Genomic DNA, 26,523 nt, shown 5'->3' with positions numbered 1-26,523 from the left:
AAAAAGCACGTGGCAAAGTTACAGCCTTTGAATTCTATGCCAACCTCTACCTCTACCTGACCTTACAGAGCACTGCCTTTTTCTCTTCTTTTCTCTTTTATCTCATCAGACTGGCCACAGCCAAGAGTGTAAACAGTGCTATTGTAGAAGGAATCAGAGGGTGATCTGAAAGTGTAGGAGAAGGATCCCTAAGCCAGCTAGGGGTGGGTAGGGTTGTCGGGGAAAATAATCCAGAGGAAGAATCTAGAAGTCTCTTTATTTATCATAATACGAAATGAGCCTTCACTGCTGAAGCTGGAGACAGAAATCACAGAAGCTGGGCATATTATATTAGACATGTTTTCTCTGCGCCAGATTTCATAGGACATGGAGTCCCCTTCTTCCCATTTTCCCACCTCTTCTGCCCACACATAGATGTCCCTCACCCCCTGCAGGCTGCTTACATCAGATCCTGGTGTAGATGAAGAGGGCAATCTCCCAATTACCCAGACTCCCCATGGGCAACTCTGGTGTGAGTTCAAGCTTGCTTCTTGTTCTTTACTTGATAAATTCTGACAGCATGTCAGCTTTGTCCTCTCTTCAATAGCCATCAAATATTGATGGGTGGAGCAGGTGTGCTTCCTGAGGTACAAATAAAATGATGGTCTGAACTTTAAATCCTTTTTAAGAGCATAATTCTACTATCATCAGGATGGAAACATGGAGCTGTCTCTCTCATGTCATATTACGGTTCTAGTATGACAGAGTGATAAGCTGATTCCTGACAAACACCTGGTAAGCCAAGCTGGAGCCCAAAATGGTGGCACAAGCTTCCTTAAGGCCTGTACAATTCCACTCCTAAAACAAAATTGTAAATATGCCCTCTAGTGAATCTCAGCGAGGGCAAGGATCACTCTGTCCAAAGCACTTCTTGAAAATGCTTAGGGGTACCTCTAGTTGTGTTGATGAAGAAAAAGGGATCATTGCTGGCATTCAGCTATCTGGAGGCCAGGGACAATTGAGCCCTGGTCCTCACTGTGGAGAATTGCACTGGAGAAAATGCCAATATGATTTTGTATCTAAACTAGGCCTGATCTCCCGGGGCATGCACAGCAATGCCTGAGACTCCCTTTCCTCCACCCCAGATCCTGAATAGGTCACCAAGCCCTCTGTGAATCTGTCATCTAAATCAATGGTCCTCCACCATTTGGTTCACACACCCTATGGAGAATTAAGAAAAATAGCTACATATCCCCTCACACATTTTTGGTTGACATCTACAATTTTTCATCATAAATGTAAATAGTTACAAAGGATATAACTTATAGCATATTATAAAAAACTAACATTTAAATGCAAAACTGTTATATCACTCTTCTAAATGTATTCAATACAATCTAGGTACTAGAGTGAGTTTAATACCCACCATCATCCATTTTAAAAATACATGAAGAAGCTCTTATTTAACAGTAAGAAATCTCATTTGTTGCTTTTTTCCCTTGAACTTGTATTTCCAATCCACTTTCCCCCAGAATTATATCTGAATATATTTGTTACACCTCAAAGTCTTTTATTGATCAACCTATCAAACTTATCTGAAACAAAAATATGTATGTAAATGAGATTATTCCCATTTCCTGGGACATAAAATTCTAAGTGTTAGTTTTTTTCTTCTAGGCTGAGTTATTATTACGATCATTACTCATACATTGATCAAAGCCACATACATTTTTTTAACATTAGCAAATTATTAGAGATTCAAAACAAATTTTTATTGGAAATGCATCTTGGAGAAATCATTTTTTTTTCAATTAGCGCGTGTATCCATGAATGAATATTACTTAAGGATAGAATAAAATAGGATTCAACATCAATTTTCTTCTTATTTTTCTATTTGTTTTTCAAATGTAAGCACTTAGAAAATGCTTTTCCATATATAAGTTGGATGGGAATTGACAGATTTTGTTATAGCAACTTTCTTGATAATTTTTAAATCTCCTTTTGAATAATATCTTAAAGATCATAGTGAGATATTTCATCAAAAATCATTTTAATGATACATAGTTGTCACTTTTATTAGATCTCTTTCCTAATGTCATTGAAAGCAAAAGAAGCAACCCCATCACTAAAGGATTTATTACCTGAGCTCTGGCCTTCTCTTCTGCAACTCTTCACCAATCTTCTAAATTGTCTTGTGTTTGGTGGTCCTGAGGTGTTTGCTGCCAGAGAAGGAGGCTTGGTAGACGAGAGGTCCCATTTCTTATATAGAGAAAGGTATTTTCTCAAGGAAAGGTAAAATAAGAGAACTTACTTTATGTGTCCCTTAACCCCATGAGTTTGCTTAGACAGTAGAGGCTTAGGAGAGATCTACAGGGAAATTGTAACAAAAACATCTGTGTATGTCAGTGCCTCTCACAGATTTTTTTGGTCATCCAAGGATACAAATTGCAGTTTAAAGTTCACTATTGTAAAATATAAAATAATCCACTGTCTCTTCTTTATCCCCATATATTTTGCTCTGTGTAGACTTCTGTCATCTGTCATCTACACCAGTTTTTTTTTTTAATATATTGTGAGAAATATAATGTGGGCTATACATGTAATTTTATCTTTTCTAGTAGTCATATTAAAATATTTTTTTTTAGGGATGCCTGGGTGGCTCATGGTTTGAGCATCTGCCTTTGGCTCAGGGCATGATCCAGAGGTCCTGGATCGAGTCCCACATCGGGCTCCCTACATGGAGCCTGCTTCTCCCTTTGCCTATGTTTATGCTCCTCTCTGTCCATGTCTTTCATGAATAATTTTTTTTTTACTTTTTTTGGGGGGATCCCTGGATGGCTCAGCGGTTTACTGCCTGCCTTCTGCCCAGAGTGTGGTCCTGGAGTCCCAGGATCGAGTTCCATATTGGGCTCCCTGCATGGAGCCTGCTTCTCCCTCTGCCTGTGTCTGCCTCTCTCTCTGTGTCTCCCATGAATAAATAAATAAAATATTTTTTTTAAAGTTTTTATTATTATTATTTTTTTAGGGGCACCTGAGTCACTCAGTGGTTGAGAGTTTGCTTTTGGCTCAGGTGGTAATCCTGGGGTCCTGGAATTGAGTCCTGCATCAGGCTCCCCACAGGGAGCCTGCTTCTCCCTCTGCCTATGTCTCTGCCTCTCTCTGTGTCTCTCTTGAATAAATAAATAAAATCTTTATAAAAAATATAAACATTTTTTAAAGGTACTATTAACATATCATTTATTTAACCCATTATATGCAGAAGATGATCATACATAAAAATTAATGGTGATATATTTTATATCCCTTTGTATATGTCCTTAAATTTAAGTCTTTGAAACCCAGTGTATATTTCGCATTTATAACACATCTTAATTTGGATTAGCCACATTTTAAAGGAATAATAGGCACATGTGGCTGCCAGCTACCATATCTCAATGCAGCTCTTTAGTATGATGAAGAACACCTACTCGTCCCTTCAATTTTAAATGACTCTTTATCTTCTTTAATACAAAATCTAAACTCCTTAACATGGCCTACATTTCTTGATGATCAAGTCTTAGTATATATCTCTAGTCCCATTCATCACTTCTCCAAGCTCCAAAGCACTGAAATATTCCATGCTCTGCACACCCATTTTTTCTTTCTTATTTGGTACTCTCTTCACAGATCTTGTCCTCTGTGCCCCCTCCACATTCACCTCTATTCTTTGAGGTTTAATACTTGCCACAGAAGCTGGTCTGAATAAAGAGCTTATTTATTTAGTGAATAAGTTACTTGAATGTGTCTAGTGAATGAAATCTACCCTACAAAGGTGGGGGACAGCAAATTACATTTGTAGAAAGCGGGTAGGAGTGCTTGTGGGAGGACATATATAATGTCTCCTTTGCTTAAATGCAAAGATTAAATGCTTCTCTAGGTTACAAGGAAAAAGAAACCTGGCTGAGCAATTGTGTCTGCTTCTCCTATCAGATCAGAAAGGAGCCTGTGAAATGAAAATGAGAGGAAACAGGAGGATTGCACCTCCCTCCATCTACATGAGCAAAACACCTTCCTAAGCCCAGCTCTCCAACAAGCTGTTCAAAGCAGTTTGCAGACTATCTTTAAAGCGTGCAGTTATCCCAAAGGGAAAAGTAAAAAAAAAAAAAAAAAAAAAATGCAAGTTCCCTTGACTATGCTGATATCTGTAGAGATGAGACATACCATTCTCTCATGGCCTTTAGACAATCAATGGTTCCAGTATTGAAGATGGATAATGAGAGTTGTGTGGCAGTCTCCCTTTCTGGCTATTCATATCACAGAGAGCTTTGTCCAAAATTAAAAGATGTTATCAGTCCACAAAACCAGCCATATTAGGGTCCCAGTTCTTTGGATAATTGAAACATCCATTCCATGGCTTTGAACCTTTGCAGGAACCCTAAACTTTCAGAAAGCTGTTTGTTGTTGCTTGTCCTTTTCATAGCAGTGCAGGTTGAGGTCAAGAGAATTGTTGAATTCATCCTTGTTTCCCATCTCATGGCGTACAGAAGAGGATAATAGATAATATGTATTTAATACACTAAATTGAGTTGTTTAAATTACCTAATGATTACCTAATATGCAAGTGCTTAAAAATACATATTCCAGGAATAGGAAAAGATATGTAGTCATTTATTTAAATAAGCTATTGAGTCATTAATATGTGCATAGCACTGTGCTAGGATTTAGAGATACAATGATAAATTAGGCCATTTTCTTACTGGGAGGATTTTAAAATCTAGTGACATACCTGATAGCAGAGAAACATATGTAATATTTGTTAAATAGTAATGTAATTTTGGGATTTGGGAGCTCTAGTCCACGGTAATTATATTACCTGCAGCCAATGAATGATCAGCACAAAGCAGGTGCACAATGAATTTAGGATGAACGCATAATTGGAACTGTGATTTTCCCCCCTTTCTTTCCATAATGCCAATCATAGTTCTCTCTCTTCAAAAGGTTCAAGAAAAGGGAAGAGAGAAAAGTAGGGAGAGAAGAACAATTTTCTGCTTACTTGATCAAGCCAACATTCCAGAAAAACCCTTTCCTCTGTTCTTTTCCACTGCAAAATTTAACTGAAATTCACCCTTGCGACATACCAGACACCTCCCACCAGAATTATTCTTTAGGATCCTTTTTGGTTATACATATTTCTTGAGAAAACTGAAAAAAAAATCTATTTTAAGAGAACACTCACTAGTGTTCTACTATCCTGGGGGCCCATAGAGGTCATTGTACTGAGAGACTGCCTGGGAGGTACTCAGGTACTAGGGAGATCATGACTTTGTTATTTGAAAAACTCTGCACATAAGTAATTTGTGGGCAAATTTATGTTTGCCTAGAAGACCACGTCCACATGTGGCAAACAGGGAAAATATAATATTTTGCTAAATTTGCTATTAAATTTCAGAGTATTTGTTTCCCATCATTATTAATTGCCCTGATGTTTGTGAGCAAACAGAAGTTTTGTCTCTCTTACCTAATTGAAATTTCATTATAAGCAAACAGAAGTGTTGGAAATGACCATATATGTATGCATATACACAGCTACAGTCTTTTAAAACATTTATTCATTTAAGAAAGGTGATTGAATTCTTTCTGGGTGGAATGCAGCATGATTGGTGCTGATGAAGGAGGGCCTGCCCAAGATCTAGCTGAGATCTTACTGTGTGTTTCTCTCTTTACATACATGTACACTACTATTAAGTCCTAATGATTATCAGTGGGTTTTATGGTCTTATCTCCATTTAAAAGAGGAGCCAAACACTCAGAGAGGTTAAATAATATACCCAAGGTCACACATTAAGTGGTAGAGCTAGAAATTTATACCTATTTGCGCAAATTTAAAGTACGATTTTTTAATCAATGACCTTGCTGTATCAAAATGGTACACAAAGATAAGTGGCATTTCTTATTCCCTTGCAACTCCCACTTAATCTAAATCAATTGTTCTCAACAAGGGGCCACATGTACCCCCAGGGGACATTTATCATTGTGTCAAACATTTTTGATTCCCCTGACTGGGTGTTGCTACTGGCATCTAGAGGATAGATGCCAGGGATGCTTTTAAACCTACTAGTGTACACAGGGCAGCTTCTCACAACAAAACATGGTCCAAAATGTCAGTAATACCTGAGAGAAACCCTGAGAGAAGTGAGAATTGAAGATATTATATTAGCCAAGATTTTTTTTAGTTCTAGAAATTAAAAAAATCTCTACTTTAAGTATGTTTAAAATAATTTATTAGAAGCATATTGAAATATCTTGTGTCATTAAAAAAGGAGTCAACCCCAAGACTCGGGATTGGGAGGTTGGTTAAGGGTTTCAGTAATAGGGGGTTCTGGACTTTTCTCTCTAAAATGCTGCCATAAACATGCCTCGTTCAGCTTCTAGAGCATTTATTCTCTCCCTCTAGGAAAAAAGTCAGGTTAGTTCAGTGTGGGTCAGGTGACTGTATATTCTGGCAAAATATGACCTACTCGTGTGTATTAGAGAGCATTCCTAGAAAGGGCAGCCTCCCCAAGATAGTTTCCCCATGAACCTGTATTCATTTACTTCTGATATGAGGCAGTAAGCAATGTCACTTGACAATGTAGATAATATATGTCATGTAACTTCCAGGTAAGATTATATAGATCTTAGGTACTCAGTGCCAAACATTAAGTATGTAACTGTTATTTCTTAAAGCCCATGGTATTGTTTTGGATTCTAACTACATGATCACTCTAGGCTTCACTGCAGTTGGGGCTTGACGAGATCTTTAGATCTCAGAATGTAAGTTAGCTGCTAATGAGCATAAATCGTTTTAATTTAGTTCTTTAGGAAATTGAGCCTTTGCTCATGGTCCTCATCTTGCCTGCAAAGCTATCGACCCAATTCTCTCATCCCAGTGCCATAAAGCACTACAATTTTAATTCAGATTTCTATTTGGCAAGTGTTTATAGAATACCCATTATGTTTAATCACTTCATATTAATGTTAAATCCTTCTGTTATCTCCCAGTAACCCCATGTAGAGAGCAGGTTTCCTATAAGTGAAGTAATCCACCTAATGTCATAGAGTTAGTGGGTAGAGGAACCAAGACTCAAATGCGGGTGTGCTGGTTTTTCTTTTTCACACTTCCCTTACCCTACCAGTGTTTAGTCCTGCCCTGTTCTGTGCCCTGAACCCAACCCCTCCTGACAATTTCAGAAGTTCTTTGTTCTCTGATCTCTGGTAGGGTTTGGCAGATGGAAGGCAATCACAGGAGACAGGCTAGTAAAGGGAGGGAGGTGTTAAAGTATTTTCTCCCCCCTTCCTCCCAGACACCTGGTTTTTGGCATTAGGTTCACCCTCTATGACTTCAGCTGCTGGTGAAGGAAACCAGATGCAGGGCTCTGGTTCTCCCAGATCCCAGGGACCCTCTCTTCTCCCCTCCACCTCTCAGATTAGTTGTGAGAAAATATCCTTACTCTTGCTTGTTTTTCCCTGGACACATTCTTTTTTTTTTTTAATAAATTTATTTTTTATTGGTGTTCAATTTGCCAACATATAGAATAACACCCAGTGCTCATCCGTCAAGTGCCCATGTCAGTGCCTGTCACCCACTCACCCCCACCCCCCCTCCTCCCCTTCCACCACCCCTAGTTCGTTTCCCAGAGTTAGGAGTCTCTCATGTTCTGTCTCCCTCTCTGATATTTCCCACTCATTTCTTCTCCCTTCCCCTTTATTCCTTTTCACTATTTTTTATATTTCCCAAATGAATGAGACGATATAATGTTTGTCCTTCTCCAATTGACTCATTTCACTCAGCATAATACCCCCCAGTTCCATCCACGTCTAAGCAAATGGTGGGTATTTGTTGTTTCTAATGGCTGAGTAATATTCCATTGTCTACATAGACCACAGCTTCTTTATCCATTCATCTTTCGATGGACACTGAGGCTCCCTCCACAGTTTGGCTATTGTGGACATTGCTGCTATAAACATCGGGGTGCAGGTGCCTGGACACATTCTTTATTGTTCTATTTAACCTTGGCTGTATCTATGAAAATTGTATCTTCATTCATTTCCCTTGACTTAAGCCCTTTTGAGTGGAATTCTCGACATTATATTCTAGTTTTTTTGTGTGATATAATCTATTCCTTCCACAGATGAGGGTGAGTTGTTTCCCTGTGTGGACTGCCTCTCTCTAGGGCTCTAAATGGAAGAATGAGAGCTCCACCCAAGTACCTCACTTAAAATTAGGCTATGGCTAGAGTTTGAGAGATATAAGTTGCCATGAGTAGGTTCCTAGAATATCACTTCTCAAATTTTATTCAGTGTCTTTTAGAAATATTAGTGGTCCCTAAATGACTTAAATATATATACTTCTATAAAATCTGAACTGTGTTTTTCTTGGCTGCTAGAAAGCTTAGAGCAAACTTTAGTAATCAATTACAGTAATTCTATTTGTTTATTTTTAGAGCATTTTATTACCACTTTGCTGTTTATTTTATTGCCATTTTAGTATGTATTGTATATATTTAACACATTTCATGTGCTTTTTGAGAAAAGATGGCTTATATGTTATTTATAGTAGAAAGACAACTTGGTGAAAGCAAACACACTGGAATTAGACTAGAGATTGTTTCAACATAAAATCGCAGAACTTCTTTAAAGTTAAGTTTTCTCATCTAGGAGGGGTTCCCAGGAATATCCATAAGGGCAGTGCAAAGACGAAAGTAGAATAGTATGGTACTAGTACAATGTAGTATATTGTAGATACTCCATAAATGTGTAATAAATTGATGAATAAATAGAAAACAAATACTAGGAATTCTTCCAAAATCAGCGGGCAACTCTCTGTATTGACATTTGATAGATATTCCTGCTAGTTAGCACTATCATATCCAATGATTTTCACGCAACCAGAATTCAGAATTCAAGAGCATTGGTAGGCTCTGGGACTGAAGAGCTATGGCTGGGCTTCCTAGATGGTTGGGGTGGGGAGAAGGAGGTGGGGGAAATTAAAAGGGGTAGGAAAAAAAACGTACCTGTTAACTAGAAATTAAACTCAACATCTCTTCCATACTTAATGAAATTGGCAAGAGCAATGAAAATCAAGCCAGGGTATCAGGATCCAGACCAGACAAATATGTGTGTATGTGTTTCTTTCAGGCTTTTTTCCTTACTAGCCTATGACGTTGGGAAGCTATAAAGATTTTTAAGTGACAGCTTTTATTTTAGTTTTGATGTCTAATCTGAAAATGGAGATAATGATAACATTTATAGATTTGCTGTGAGGATTACACATGAAAACATTTGCCAATGTGCGTAGTAATCTAAAAGCCACTGTATTATGGCTTTTTAATAATAAAAATATTGTTCCAGGCCAGAGTAGTACAAGACATAAGTTTGACCTAATGTGATGTCCCCAGAGTTGACTTAATGACAATGACACAGAGACAGAGGGGCTGTGATAGAATTGAGACAGCCATGATGCCTCTTGAGCTGGAACCAGAAAGAATGACCACAAGTTAAGATGGAGGTGGAGACTGAAGACTCCTCAGATAACATCCAAAGCCCCTAGGAGACTGTTGACATTGAAGGGAGTATCTGTTGCCCAGAGAAGAGATTGAGGCTAGGGCTAGAGGCTGCTTGTTAAAATCAGGTTTAAGAATCCACAAAAAGGCAAGATGACTATTTCTGTAGAGTCTATTTAGAGAATTTTAAAACATTTTGCTTATATTAGGAAGAAAACATGGCTACATTGTGTAAATAATTCAAATTTTAAAATAAATGTCTAAACAATACCTAAGATCATAAAGACATTTTTGAATTCGGAGTTTGCCTCTTTGGGCTGTGGTCCCAGGTCCTCAGTATAGATATCTGTGCTCCTCCAACAGGAATGTGCTTTCAAGGACACATTTGAGAAGCTCTGCTTTAAAGACATAGGTTCTCTTGACTTTGGAATTGAGTATATTTACAAAGCAGATGATCTTGAACACATCATGTCACCACTGTGAACCTATCTGTTAAATGGGAATAAAAATATCCAACACTTGTAAGGATTAAAGAATGTAACTTTGAAAATCTCTGTGCACCTGGTCCAAAGGAGGTACCAAATTAAGTGAGTTATTTTCTCCTCCTTCCCACCTCTTTGTACATTGTGATAAAACCAACTGGAAAGCAATGATAACTCCCCTGTATATTTCCTTTTCAGCAGCAAATCCTTGGTTCAACTTTACTGGATTCCATAGCTCGGTAGGCAAGCCCTGGGTGCAACAAAAAATTATGAAATGCAATCTGTCTCTTTAATAAAAACAGGGAAATTACAAACATAAAATTCATTCATAAAATACAGAAATAATTAGTTCACTGCACTGTTCACAATATCCTGTTTCTAAAGTACTCTAAACCAGAATATTCCACAGAAACTCACGGCATTTATTGATCTAATTTATAGTTTTATGTTGTTTGCTAGAACCGTAGATTATCAAGACTAGATGATATTAGCCCATGAAATTGAGATTCATCTAATACAAATACAAATTCCATTTATTCTCCACATGTTAAGCACCCAGTTTTCTTTCAAGTTCAAATAAAGATACTGCAAATATTTACAGGTTGGTGTTTATAAATGCACGAAAGTAAGAGATGGGAGTGAATACTCCCTCATTTCTTCAAAAAAAAAAAATCTAACAAAGCTTGAAAGAAGTGAATTGAGGATAGTTAAATGAATGTGCTGCTTCACCTACTAGATAATAAAGTTAAGGAGCTCATTAATCCCAACAGTGTTATCAGTTACAAACATAAGAAAGAAGAGACAGGGCAATATGCTCAAAGAATTAGGCTCACCTGGGTTTCAGTCCCAGCTCCGCCGTAGATGTTGCTTAAGTGTGCAATTTGCAGTTCCTGTGTTTATGAAGATGGGCATAATAATCCTCACTTACAAGGTTGTTTTTAAGACAGAACCACAGATGTCTGCAAAGTATTGAGCATGGTGCTTGCACATGGAATGTGTTCCATACATGCTGCTTTCCTTCTTTTGAGTAGATTTCGACAAAATAAGGGACGATAGAGCATCTGTATCATTTTTTCCAAAGTTTTTAAGCCATAAGATTTCCTTCCCCTCCCTACTTTTTTACCAATGAAAATATATGTGGTAGCTTATTTTGTAAAGACTCCTGATGAACAAAAGTTTATGTATGTGCATACAATATGTAAATACAAACATACACACACACACACACACACATATATATTTGTTTAAAGATTGTTGAATGTTGAGTGAGGATGAGGAAGCTGAAAATAGTAGTATTAAGGAAAAAATAAGTTTTCAAGATGAGGAAATGAGATGCATCTCATCACAGCAGCAGGATTGGCTCTGGCTTCTCTGGACTCAGAATGATGGGGCACAGTCAGGTGTGAGGTGAGAGGAAAATGGAAACCCTGTTGTCCCACTAAGGAGATACATACCTGCTCTGAATTTCTGGCTAATCATCTGAGGACTAGATTCACTGAGGTTCCCACTTACTTATGTCTTTATGTAAAGGAAGGCATCCTTTCATTAACTCTCAAAATCTCTCATTTTTATCACATTAAAGACTTTTTTAAACTGCATCTTTCCACCTTTTTGCTCCTAGTTTAATGAAATATCTAAATGTGGTTTTTCATTAGGATCTCATAGCACATACAAGTACCCAGTCCTCAATAAAATCACTGTCAAAGAAATTATATTTGCACAATTCTGTTAGTATTTCATATAATGGTCTTTATCAGGAAGGTCATAGTTCAGCCTTTTAATATCTTACCAGTCTACAAAATATACCCTTATACTTTATTGTAATATACTATTTTCACCCCTAGAATTACTCAACATTTGGATTTGAGGAACATCTGCTGCCCTGCCACATGTCAGCATGGGTGAGGCAGAGTGCTGAGCCGATAAGATTCAGGGGAGAGGTTAGAGTGCTTTGGAACAAGCCTCTTTCTCTTTATTTCTCTCTCTCTTTCTCTCTCTCTTTTTTATCTCTGTCACCCTCACTACACACTCTCTCTCTGTCTCTCATCTCTGTCACCTTCATTTCATTGTCTCTCCTTTAAAACGCTTCTTGCATAGGAGAGAAAAACGTGTTGATATAGAATGTCACAGAGTCAGACTTAAAAAAAAAAAAAAGAAAGAAAGGTTTCATATAACACGTTTTCTCACTTGCTCCCTTACAATAAAATGAGTGTTCTATGATGGGAAAAGTGTTGGTGAAGTATATTAAAAAGAATGGCTTAAAACTGGGGCTTTCAAATTTATAGAGGAAAGGAAGCAGTATAAACCCATGTAACAGTCTAACAAAGATGAGCTGGCTTTGAACTCTGGCCCACCTGAAGCTGAAGACGCAGGAACCTGGCTGCATTCAGTATTTATTAGTACCTCACATACATAGCATCAGAAGTGGCATTTGAATTGCAAATTAAATGTTTTCTATTGTTCTGCTGATTCTTTAAACCATATCTATGTCTTGAATTATCTGCCGTTTCATTTTCTAAGTAGTTTCTAGAAAAACCTACTTTAAATGACTAAAAAAGTCTTTCTAAGACAAAATGGAAAAGCCAAGGTTGGTGGTATAATGATAACCATAACAAAAACAATAGCACTACTAATTTTAACAGTGACAGGGCTCTTCAAAGAGCAGCATGGTGCATTCTGGACTTCAGAGTTACACAGACCCCAGTCGAATCCTGTTGTGACCTTGGGCAAGTTATTTAATGTTAGCTTCCTTTTACATAAAATAGGAATAGAAATTGCTATCTATAGGGTTGTTATGATAATTAAATATGATTGTATATAGGCATTGCTTAGTATTAACCTAGATAATAAAAACTATTAGCACTCTTTGCCTTATTTTTGCATTTTATGAAAATCTAAATTGCAGATGAGGAAATTGAGACACAGATCTTGAGTATACGATTAAGAGGAGGGAGAGTCACAATGAGAATTCCAGACGTTTTGCTTTACCTCACTCATTCACCATCACAAAATGGTTCACCGTAATGTGGTTTCTCTACCCACATATGGTTCATCAACAATACCTTTTAGTTACTCTTACATTAGAAGAGTAAAGTCGATTGTGCTTCTTGGGATCTTGCTATATAGTCAAAGAGACCTTTTAAACACAGCGAGACCTAGCCAGAGTGTTATAACTTGGGCCGAAAAACTTTAATTCAGCTTGCACTATTGTGAGGGTGTTAGAATGACCAGCATTAGCCATCTGCTGAGAATATGAGTGAATGGACAATTGACTTATATCTGAATTTTCATTATGTGTGACACATTATTATGAGATTTTGCTGTAGTTAAATTGGTCAAAAAAAGATAACATTGATGTGAAAACTCTAACGGCAGTCATAATAATACTAACTATGGCAGGGAAAATTCTGCTATAACACTGATAATCACTTTTTTACCATATAACCTCATCGCTGGGACATACTAAGACTACATTTTGTACCCTCCCTTGCACTGTGTAGTGCACACAGGAGGACTACACTTTTACTGTTTCCTTTGCATGTGGCTGGATGGCTTCTGGCAGGTATAATGAGTGTCAAAGAGATTCAGATAGCTTCCAGACCAGTCTTAGAAAAATCTCATGGAAGGCATGGTAGGGACAATGTATTGATTGCATGGGGAAGACAGGGTGCTGTACTCACCTCTCAAAAAATTGCTGACAAGAAGAGTCTGCAAATCTCTACCAATGGTACTATGACAAACAACCCTTTACTGGGTTAAGCCTCTGAGATTTCAGAGGAAGCACATTTCCACAGCCTACCCTGGATTGTGGCTAATCCAGCAACTAGCACTGTGCACTGATTGTATACCAGGCACTACCTCAAGTACTCTGCATATCTAATTTCATCTTCAAGACAGAGATAAATGCTAACTATTATTGTTATAGCCATTTCTCAGATGAGAAAAATGAAACTTACTGCTGCTGAGTGATGTGTCCATGATCCAAGAAGCTGGAAATGTCTGAACTAGGATTTGAATTCATGTCTGTATCTCTAGAGCCTGCCAACATGATAAGCAGGTGATCCTTCCACATATTAGGGAAATAGATCATTAGTTTGTAAGTAAGAAATCTCAGTAGGAGAGTCTGCTAATCTGTTTACCAGAGGTCCTGGGCTGTGAAAAGGAATGGAGCCCAGAGGGGAGCATGGTGGTAAGCTCTCAGAGGCCATCAAGGTGGTCCCAGGATATATGCAGAGGCTTGTTTCTGGAGAAAATGTTGTCTTCAGTGGTGCTGCAGAAAAACTGCCATAGGATCAGTTGCATGAAACACTTCTGGGGCGGGGAAAAATCTTTTGAATCAGATACTTAGAGGAGGTAAGAATAGGGATTGTGGCAATATCTCCTGTTCGTCTTCTTTTATATTTTCAATTAATATGGATTTTTTATGTTTGTTGGGCAGGGATGGACATAGGATAGAAGATATTCAGTCCCTTGTTATTACTATGCCAATTACCTGGCAGTAATACCTTGTGGCTATGTGAGTTGCCTGGTTTTCTAGAACAGGTTAGCCAAGGAAACACAAAATATAAATTATTGGTTTAAGTTTTTAAGAATCTGCTTTTTGTTTACTTTTGGGTAATGACTTTTTTTCGGCGTGTATGTTAGGAGGTGCATTTATATAGAAAAAATCATGCACACAGACATACAGATATATATATATATATATATATATATATATATAGTGTGTGTAAATATGTTGTATACATGCATATGTATATGTAATTATATAATGTATAGGTATATTATACATAACCATGCATACATACACATATATAAGTGTGTGTGTGTTTGTATGCATATAGTAGTTAACATAACCTTGAAAATACATGATGTCTAATATGAGAAAAAAATTTAAAAAGCTCTCAGGGACAGATGTCTCTTAAAATCTACAAACATAAATGCATAGTTTAGCTCTCTGATAAAAAGCAGATATGGATACGGCAACAGATGCTGTTTGAATAATCTTACCAATTTGATGAAAAATAGTTCTTTGAGCATTTACTAATTACTAGCAGCTTGGTGCATGATTAGAATAAGGTTTAGAAAATATTAACAAATGCATAGGTTATCTTCTCTTTTAAAACTAAACTTCAGTTCCCAATAAATTCTGTTAAAAATAAACAGCTCTTGAATGCCATCCCTGTACCTGCTCATTCTGCTGCAAGGGAAATTCAAAAATGAATGATACAGCATACCTGCTCAGAAAGAATTGGCAAGCTATTGGGCAGACTGATCACGATCAGTGTTTGATCTCCTTCTGCTTTCCTGGTTCTTTTTTGTGGAATAATGTTAGTTTCCCAGCATGGTACCTTGTGGGATGCCTCGCACCCAGCATCCCAGCTCCTTACCTTACCATCGCTGACCTCTCTCTATTGGGCCTCCCAGCTCCGGAAACTGAGGACTCAACTGTGTCTGGCTTGCAACACACCAGGGAAAAGGTGTTAATTCACTTCTTAAGATTGTTAATTAGATGTGGAATACTTGACTCCATCCTTCCAGTGCGAGGGAGAGTTGGCTCATTGCATATTTCAAGGAAGACTTTAAGCAGTTCTGTGGAGCCATTGCTGTTGTATCTTGTGTCTTTCAGATCTGGAATGTGAAGTTTGAGGAGGGCAGCAGTGTGCGTGCCTTTCTTGTGTTTCAGGGTGACACTTTGAGTTAGGGGGGCCATTGAATTTTGGTTCATAGGTTCCTCACTCTGGACAGAGTGTGGATGGCTTACAATAGCCTTCTCATCTAGGGTTAAGTCACAAGTATGCTGCAGGATTAAACTGCGTAATAGAAAGAAAGCCATAAACAATAACTATTGACATTCTTAATGTCATTTATTATTTAAATGGCACAGAAACTAAACCCTCTTGCTCCCAGAAATAGTTAAATCTTGTCCAAATGTTTTCTAAAATATTATAAATTATCTATCAGACATGAGTTCCATATTGATAGATTCAAAGAATAGTTTATAGGTAAAAAGCAGCAACTTAAATTATAAATATGCTATCTTGTAGGATATCATACTGAAATCTCCCTTACTTTAAATCTTTCAACATTTTTTCATAAAATTTATTTTTAATTAATGTTTTAAAGATCACATATAATACAGGAGTTGTTTTCTTACTCATACTTTTGCCAGTTAATGATCCTTTAAAACATCATTTATTGGTTTCCTGCCCTTTAAAGTTTTTTTTTTAAATAAGAATTGTCTTTTCTTTTCTTTTCTTTTTTTTCTTTTCTTTTCTTTTCTTTTCTTTTCTTTTCTTTTCTTTTTTCTTTTCTTTTCTTTTCTTTTCTTTTTTAAGATTTTACTTATTTATTCATGAGAGAGACAGAGAGAGAGGCAGAGACACAGACAGAGGGAGAAGCAGGCTCCATGCAGGGAGCCCTATGTGGGACTCCATCCGGGGTCTCCAGGATCACACCCTGGGCTGAAGGCGGAGCCAAACCGCTGGGCCACCAGGGCTGCCCCCCTTTAAAGTTTTTAAAACAGGAATACATCAACAGATATACAGGATGTGTTGTACTTTACACTCATGGTGAGACATCTCAAACTGTGGTCCACTGATCGTGAGTTATAACCTACGACCTTCAGGGACTTCATGAGGTCCAGACTATTTTCATAATAATACTATGTAATAAGAAATAGTACTGATAGTAGGAAACCTGTTAAAGTGAATTGACATTGGTACTGATGGTGTGAAATCAGTCGTGTTTAAAATTGCTAACCTTTAGTGTGAAGCAAGGCAATGGCCCCAAACTATATAAGGGTCATGGTATTATCCTCTAGTACCACTCTGAGTTACTTTTTAAAGATTATATTTATTTATTCGTGAGAGTTACAGAAAGAGAGGCAGAGACACAGGCAGAGGAAGAAGCAGGCTCCTTGCAGGGAGCCTGATGCAGGACTTGATCAGGACCCTGGGATCACACCCTGAGCCAAAGGCAGACGCTCAACCGCTGAGCCACACAGGCGTCCCCACTTTGAATTATTTTTAAAGCTTAAAAATAACTTAATTATTTATCTTAAATGAAGAATATCTTTAGTGAACTATTAAAAATTATTAATTTAATAAATCCTGAGCCTAGAGAACACATACTTTTTGTTATTCTGTATGATGAAATGGATGCTCACGTAAAGCAGTTCTGTTGCAGATTGAAGCACTAATGGAAGCACTGGTTTGTGTTATGAGCTGAACTAGCCATAAAGGAAAACGTGGTTATTTATACTTGGTTACTTGAAACTTGGTTCTAGAAAACTAGACGTTTTCTGGAAAATGAAGAAAGTGAACCTGTCACTTTAAGGAAAACAACTGACAGTATTTGTTGCCAAGGACAAAATTCAAGCTTCCAAGTAAAGTTAGAACTTAGGAAAGTCGTATTCACTACCTAAAACTTGACAGTTTTTAATACTGAACAATTTTTCTGTTGCGATCAGGGTGACATTAGAAAATGCAATTTTTTTTTTGGATATTGTGTAGTGAAATGCATCAACATTTGGAAGATCTACATAACTCAGTGAATCAATATTTATCTAAATGCCAAATGCGTGATATAAAATAAGGGGTCAAAGATCCATCAGAGTCCACAATAGACCAAAAGATTTTAATGTAACACAAAAATTTCATCAACATGCTTTCAGATACTACACTGTAAATAAGTTTTTTTAAAACTCCACTTGTCAAGTTTGAGTGCCGTATCAATTGTCTGAAAAAGCTATTGAAATATTCCCTTATTTTCCAATTATGTCCATTTGTGAGGTTGTATTTTCTTCATATAGTTCAATGAAAACAACATTTCAAAACAGCTTGAGTGCAAAAGCAGGTATGAGAACTCAAATATCTTCTATTAAGTCAGATATTTTAAGAAAAGATTCAAAAGTGTTAAACAAGGATACTCAATTGAATTTTATTTGTTGTTTGATAAGACATAATTATTTTTTTTATAAAATTACATTATTCATGTTGACATAATAGACTTGTTATTTTAAATATATTAACAAATAATTATTTTAAAATTCTTGTTTTAATTTTAAAGCCATAAATATTCACAGATATAGACTTTATAAACTAAAGTGTTTTGGAGTCCTCAATAATTTTAAGAAGTAAAAGCAGTTTGAGAACTGCTACCTGAGAGGACTTGTAAAATATGCAAAGAGTTAAGTCTATGTATAATAGCTATAATAGTTCTATTATCTATTGACTGAACACCCTGGTTAACTTATCAATAAATATTCTGTGTGTCCTTACCAATAAATATTCATAAAGTTGTTTTGCCTCTTAAAAGATTTAATGGCATATAATAAATATACCCATTATTATTGGACAAAAGCAGTAATAACAAAAACATAGACAGATTAATTATACCAAAAGAAATTGCTACAATTATCTATTTACATTATCCCAACCACAATGATGGTTGCCTCCAACCTAAACATGTTAAACATTTCTTGTGTACATTTTCTTGTGTACATTTTCTATAATCGTTTTATTCCTTCTTTTATTCTTTTTTTTTTTTTATAAAGATTTTATTTAGGGTCATCTGGGTAGCTCAGTGCTTTAGTGCCTTCCTTTGGCTCATGGTCCTGGAATCTTGGAATTGAGTCCCTCATCAGGCTTCTCAGGAGCCTGCTTCTCCTTCTGCCTGTGTCTCTGCCTCTCTGTGTGTCTCTCATGAATAAATAAATAAAATCATAAAAAAAGAAAAAAATATTTTATTTATTTATTGGAAAGAAGGGGGAGGAGCAGGAGGAGAGGAGAGGGAGAAGCAGACTCCCCACTGAGCAGAGAGCTAAGGTCAGGACCCTGAGATCATGACCAAAGCAAAGGCAGACACCTAACCAGCTGAGCCACCCAGGCGCCCCTCCTTCTTTCATTTCTAATGTCTCAAGGAATAACTTCCTCCTAGAGTCTTTATCTTAATGATCAACAATGTATCTCTTCTCTCTCCTATACACATTTCTTACTTGTATTTCCTGTATGTCTATGTATCAATCCAAGATAAGCAATGTATGTTCCTTATAGGCAAGTACAACATGTTCAATTTCATTTGTATTCCAACACTTTCTACCACAGTTATTAGTCCATTCGGGCTGTTATGACAAAAATGCCATATACTTTGTGACTTAAGCAACAGACATTTATTTCTCACAGTTCTAGAGGGCAAGTACAAGATCAAGACACCAGCAGATTTGGTGCTTGGTGAAAGCCTGCTTCCTGGTTCATAGATAGTACCTCCTACGTGATGGCAGAGGCCAGGGAACTCTCTGAGTTCCCTTACAAGGTCACTAATCCCATTCATGAAGGCTCCTTCCTCGTGGCCTCATTATCTCCAAAGGCCTGACCTCCAAATAACATTACTTTGGGGATAAGATTTTTTTTTTAATATTTTATTTATTTATTCATGAGACACATAGAGATAGAGGCAGAGACATAGGCAGAGGGAGAAGCAGGCTCCCCACAAGGAGCTGGTTGTGGGACTCAATCCCAGGACCCCAGGAACATGACCTGAGCCAAAGGCAGATGCTCAACTGCTGAGCCACCCAGACACCCAGGGAGATAAGATTTTAGTAATCAATATCTGCAGGATTTAACTGAAATAGCTGATAACATGAATTATTTCAATAGAGTTATGATTGATTACACGACTAGTCCTTAACTAAAGCATAAAAATAGGACAGCCCTGGTGGCTCAGCGGTTTAGCACTGCCTGCAGCCCAGGGTGATCCTGGAGACCCTGGATCGAGTCCCATGTCAGGCTCCCTGCATGGAGCCTGCTTCTCTCTCTGCCTCTCTCTCTCTCTCTCTCTGTCTCTATGAATGAATAAATAAAATCTTTAAAAAAAAAAAAGCATAAAGCATAAAAAAGCATAAAGCATAAAAAAAGCATAAAAATAAAAGAACTTTGTACTCTTCCTTCTTTTCCTCCCTCCCATCTACCTCTTCATCAACCTTCCCATCCATCCCACATATATTCAACATTAATATGGAATATATCATATTCCATATAATACAATATGAAAAACTACTTAATTCTAAAATGGCAGTGATTATAAAATGGACCATCAATTTAACCATAGCTTAGAAGAGAGGGATAAGGAAAAACAATATAAAATAGATATCATTCTTACAAAATGAACCAATAAATGAATATTTACCTACACAATTACAAACAATAGTCTTTTTAAAGTATGACTGTCAAAATTTTAATCTAAACCTTTGCATTGAGCCTAAAAAGTTTTATGCATGAATCACTTTCAGCCACCAACTAATGCATAGCATCAGTGACAAGGTTTTGCATCCCTTAACCTCTGCTTGTCATCCAGACCGTTTTGTCATATTTCAGACTGATATAATAATTTTGAGCCAAATAAAAATACCTGGGTTTTTCCACATTTGGATAAACTTGGCATTTTGAAATTTCTGTAACTTGGATTATATATTATGGGAAGTGAATAGCTCCATTTCCAAGTAAGCCAAAGGCTTTTGACAGATAGATGTTATGTTCCTGAGTGGTAGTCCTTCATGATGCATAAATTGGTCACAATAACCTCTCGTAGGGTTCAAAATACCATTATCTATTCCCAGAAATTTGACAGTTTCTACTAACTATAATTGCAATGCCTGCTGTATGATAGACAATCTTTGACATACAAAATAACTTTTTATTTCAGTGGAACTTCCTAGTACTGTATAATCTTTTTGAAGACATTTTAAATGACAATTAGGGATCCAAATTTAAGTCAAAATTTAACTCTGTGTAATGCTAACAGTCAAAGTAAGCCAACTCAGGTAACAATAGTATGAATGTAGCTAACTGGTATACGCAAAGGCAAAGACAAGAATGTCACCACACTTTTCTGCCTGGTGGCTGCCTTTTTTCTTTTTCACAAAATATTTTAAAGAATATTCCAATATTAGATATTTCAAAGTGTGAACAATGGGTATCTTTATATAAATATACATAAGTTATATACATACGTGTGTGCATATCTATAACATGTATATACATACATAGCATATATGTGACATATAGTCTATATAGCTTATGCTGTATCAATTGAGTTTGCTCAAAGTTATATATCATTAATATCACTACCAATGTGAGTATGAGATTGTTCTCTGAAAAGTAGCACAATTGTTAATAATAGTATTCTGAATAAGAATAATTGATTTTGTTTCCTAAAAATATGTATCTACTGCCTTTATGATAAAATCCCTCATAGGCTGTTTTGAGGACTTAAGCACATGGCCTTGTTAAAGCAAAAAATATTCTGACACTTGTTAAAACAATAAGGATGACTTTAATCAGCACTGTCACAATAGGTGTAGAGACTATTGCAAAGGCATCTTTCATTAGGATAGAGAGATTGAGTTCAACCCCGAATACAACAAGGAAAAGCAGAGATTTGAAGCCAAAGAACAAGATGAGAAGGTTGGTAGATGGAAATTTAATACAAGGCAACATCAAGGATAAAGGGGATTTCTGGCTAAATTGACCTGACCTTCTTCCTGAAGGCAGGCCTGAGTGATCAGACACTACCTGGAGGATGAAGAACCTGATCAGAAATCAAGAGTGATCAGATTCTAGGGTATCTGGGTGGTGCAGTCAGTTAAGCATCCAACTCCTGGTTTCGTCTCAGGACGTGATGATAGTATCATGAGATCAAGCCCTGCACCGTGCACTTACTCATCGTGTGTGTGTGTGCTTAAGATTCTCCATTTCCCTCTGATCCTTCCCCTCGCTCTCTCTCTATCATTCTCTTTATATATAAAATTAAAAAATAAATAAATCTTAGAAAAAGAATGATCAAATATTGAGGATAAGGGGTTCTGGCTAAAGTGGCTTACAGTATTCTTGTTAAAATTGACCAATGCAGAGATGGACACGGAGACACTGAAGTCCAAAAGTCAAGATGTACTTGGGAAGAGAATTCAGAAGAGCCTGATTAAGACTAACCAAGGACAGCAAACAAAGATGGCTAAATTGCATTGAACAGTAATGCAAAACAAGGTTTCAGTTTTGTAATCTAACTGCAGAGAGGAGGGGGTATAGAAAGAGGAAAGAAAAGATGGAAAGAATGAATTTAGATGGAAAGGATGAATCAAGGTGATGAGAGGTTGAAGCCCAGGGAGAGGTTGGTGAGAACTGGAAAGTTTGCCTTCCCTATTGTAGGGAAGGCGCTTCAAGGAATTTTAATTTTCTTTTTCTTAATGTATAATGTATGCATCAAATGCATACTTCTTAAGTGTTCAGTTTGATGAATTTTTATATGTGTATATATTCATATAACTTGTGCCCAGATCAAAATATAGAACATTTCCAGTGACTAGGAGGCCCTGTTTCACCATTTCCAATTTGTAACACATGAGAGGTGCCCAATACCGTGACCTCTGTCTCTAACACTAAGCTTTGCAAAGCATTTTACTTACTTTTCAGTAATTTTATTTTAAATATAATGGTACAAGTTGACATGAGCGAGATGGAGCATTTGAGGACATCTACACTGTTGTCTACTGTGAAATACCATAATAGCTATGTATGTATGGAGCATTTACTCTTGGCTCATCACTGTCCCAAACACTTTAGTTAATAAGTCATAGATAGATAGAGATAGAGATATATGATACTTAGCTATAGTTTAAAAAATTAAGGCACAGATATACCACATAAAAGGCCAAAAGATAGACAACTGTGATAGACTCAGTATTCAGATCCAGGCGATTGGATTTGCACCCGAGAGTTTAACCAATGCTGTTTGGTCCAATTCTTAAAGTTTTCAGGTTATAATTACTAGCAATATGGTTTACTAAAAACATTGAACTAATATTTCAGCCATTTCAGCCAACATTTCAGCCATGGCTCTTAGTATTCCCAGAATGGCGCTCCAGGCCAAGGACAATCTTTACATCTCTGTCTTTGGTGGAAAAGTCAGGATTAGCATATAGTTCCCTCTGGTATAGAAGCTCATGAGTTTTCTGCATAGGATATGAAACTACTTGGTGAGGGTTTCTTACACAGGATGGGATTTCCTATAACTACAGAATGGTTTATCATTATGATATTTCACCAGCTGGTTCACTTATATGGAGTATTGCTACACAATACCCACAGAAGATCAAATCAAGAAACGTATTCATGGACTCCAAAAGTATTCATAAAGTTATCACAGCCTCAGAGGTGATTGTCTAGAACCTGTAAGGATGCAAGGTAATAAACTTACCCTCTTCTCATTTTTACTTGGTTACTTGAAGACCACATGGAGTGGACTTTTGTATCTGGTGAACTTTTGTATAGAAAAGTGATTTTATTATCAATTTTTTATTAAAGTATAGTTGATCCACAGTGTTACATTAGTTTCAAATGTACAACATAATGATTTGACAAGTCTATGTATTATACTATGTGCACTGCAAGTGTAGCTACCATCTGTCACCATATAACACTATTACAATATCATTGACAATGTTCCTTATGCTGTGCCTTTCACTCTCATGATTTTTGCATTCCATTAACGGAAGTCTGTATCTCCCACTCCCCTTTGCCCATTTTGCCCATCCCCAAGTCCCCTCTCCTCTGATAGCCATTGGTTCTGCTTATGGATCTGTTTCTGCTTTTTGTTCATTTATTTCTTTATTCATTTGTTTTTTGTTTAGATTTCATATATAACTGAAATCATATGGCATTTGTCTTTCTCTGTCTGACTTATTTCACTTAGCATAATACCCTCTAGGTCTATCCATGTTGTCACAAATGGCAAGATCTCATTCTTTTTTATGACTGAATAATAATTCCTCTGTGGTGTGTGTGTGTGTGTGTATGGTTACATCTTTTTTATGTATTAGTGGACACTTGGGTTGCTTCCATATGTTTGCTTTTATAAATAATGCTCCAATAAACAGAAATGTGTTTATCTTTTAGAAAGAGTGTTTTCATTTTCTTTGGATAAATAGCTAGTCGTGTAATTACTGTATAGTATGATATTTCTATTTTTAATTTTTTGAGAAACCTCCATACTGTTTCCCACAGTAGGCCACCAATTTACACTCCTACCAATAGTGTGCAAGAGTTCCTTCTTATCCCCACATCTTCGTTAACACCTGTTATTTCTTGTCTTTTTATTTCTAGCCATTCTGACAGTCGTGACTTGATATTTCATTGTGATTTTGATGACAATGATATTATCATGCAAGGTTATGTTCAGGAAACTACATGGGTGCTATTCAGGGCTGTGCTGCCTTCAACCTAGTGCCAGCATTGCCAGCATCCTATGGGTTATCCCAGTTTGACAATTCAGGTAATTTTTGTCACTATCCTTCCTGTTCTTATGCTTCTATTATCCCAAGTACCATTTTTTAGGGTCAGAAATCTCCTTGCCACTTCTAAAGACAGTTCATAAATTCTTTGTATTTTAACCTCTCTCCTACTGATTACTATATAAAAACATATACAGGATATAAATTTGGGGGAGGGCCAAAGTTCCTTACAAAGTTTCCCCTCACCATTGTTCCTTTCTCACTTTTGGTTTAGCCCATGTTCTCATTAATAGCCAAAGCCTAATGAAATAGACTTTGAGCCTTCTCTACTTCAACATGATTCTGTCCTCCAAGAAGGTCATTTTTCATACTTCAGGTTTAAAAACAAAAGTGTCTTAGACTACAAATGAGTGGGAATATGAAATGACTTATTCTCCCCAAATGAGAGTGCCAGCATGTGGAAACTTCTGGGCTCATTCAGGAAAATCTTGGCCCTGTTGTCAGTTCAGAGATCTTGCTATCAATAACTACCAGAGTAAGTGGGTAGACAGAGCACTGAATCAAGAGTGATAGACCCTGAGCTTTGCTCTCTAAAAATTGTCTTTGACGAACTACCCACTACATGCTATCCACATTAGGAAAATTGAGGTACAGAAAGATTGGCAAGAGTACTTGCCTAGGGTCATGGCACTGGTTAGTAATCTTACCTAGCTTTAAACTCAAAAGACCATGCTATCCCACTTCATTTAGATCCTCTATTTGGCAAAATATTCAGTAAGTACCTACTACTACATGCTAGGTCCTGGGTTAAATAATGGAAAGTGTAGACATGGTCATTGACCTCAAGTCAAGGGGAAAGATAGATATTAGCATAATTATACAAGTTTCTCACCAGTGGCAAAAAGAGGTCCATTGAGCTATGGAAATAACTAATGGAGGAATCTGAGCCACACTGATAGGGTTTGAAAAGGCTTTTTTTGAGAAGTAACCAAGTAACCACTAGGCTGACATTGAAGGATTAATAGACAAGATTAATTAATAAGACAAGGGGATGGGATCCCTGGGTGGCGCAGCGGTTTGGCGCCTGCCTTTGGCCCAGGGCGTGATCCTGGAGACCCCCGGGATCCCCCCGCGATCCTGGAGACCCAGGATCGAGTTCCACATCGGGCTCCCGGTGCATGGATCCTGCTTCTCCCTCCGCCTGTCTCTGCCTCTCTCTCTCTCTCTCTCTGTGACTATCATAAATAAAAAAAAAATTTAAAAAAATAAAAAAAAAAAAAAAGGGGAGCAGGGAAACAGTGTGGGACAAGGGAATAACATGTGCACAGAAAGGCCTTGTGGCAGGAAGAAGTATTGACGTTAGAACACTCCAAAGGCTAAGTGCCAGTCAAGGATAAACATGGGGCAAAATACTGTTTGAGAGGTCAATGGGATCAGTACAAGCAGGGCTTCATAGGCCCTTACAAGAGTCTCTCCCTAAAGGATAGCAGAAAATCTTGTAAATATTTATCATGCTTAATAAGATCAACTCTGTTTCAAAAAGATCAAGGAATAGCCAAGAAAAACTTGAAGGAAAACAAAACTTGAGGATTTACATGCTAGATATGAGGACCTACTATAAAGCTCAAGTAACTGAGAGAATGTGGTATTATTGCAAGGATAGACAAAATAGATCAATAAAACAGAATACAAAGCTCAGAATCAGATCTACACATTTAAAATCACTTAATTTTTTTTTAAAGATTTATTTATTAGACACAGAGAGAGAGAGAGGCAGAGACACAGGCAGAGGGAGAAGCTGGCTCCATGCAGGGAGCTCGACGTGGAACTCGATCCTGGGTCTCCAGGATCATGCCCTGGGCTGAAGACGGTGCTAAACTGCTGAGCCACCAGGGCTGCCTCAAATCACTTAATTTATAGCAAGAATGACATCGCAGTATTGTAGGAGTAAGATGGTCTTTTAAATAGTGCTGTGAGCTTGAGATTTTATCTATCTATCTATCTATCTATCTATCTATCTATCTATCTATCTTCTATCATCTATCATCTATCTCCATATCCATATATATCTGGAAAAATGAAACCTAACCTCCTACCTCTCCCCGTATAAATTGCAACTCTGGGTGAACTATAGATCTAAATGTGAATGATAAACCAATAATAAAAAAAAGAAGCTAGGAAACACACAGACACAGGTGTGCATGCACACACACACATACACGCACAGACACACAGGAGAGGATCTTCATAAACTTCA

General features: G+C 37.1%; 1 protein-coding gene across 2 annotated transcripts in view; it reads left to right on the top strand.

Moving 5' to 3' along the window:
* The window catches only part of TENM4 (teneurin transmembrane protein 4), a 2,793,707-nt gene that overhangs the window by 1,269,734 nt on the left and 1,497,450 nt on the right, over positions 1 to 26,523 (top strand). The gene's annotated exons all lie outside the window — the stretch shown is intronic.

The sequence above is a fragment of the Vulpes vulpes genome, chromosome 11, assembly GCF_048418805.1.
Source record: "Vulpes vulpes isolate BD-2025 chromosome 11, VulVul3, whole genome shotgun sequence".
NCBI classification, from domain to species: domain Eukaryota; kingdom Metazoa; phylum Chordata; class Mammalia; order Carnivora; family Canidae; genus Vulpes; species Vulpes vulpes.
This window is presented reverse-complemented; position numbering and strand designations above follow the sequence as displayed.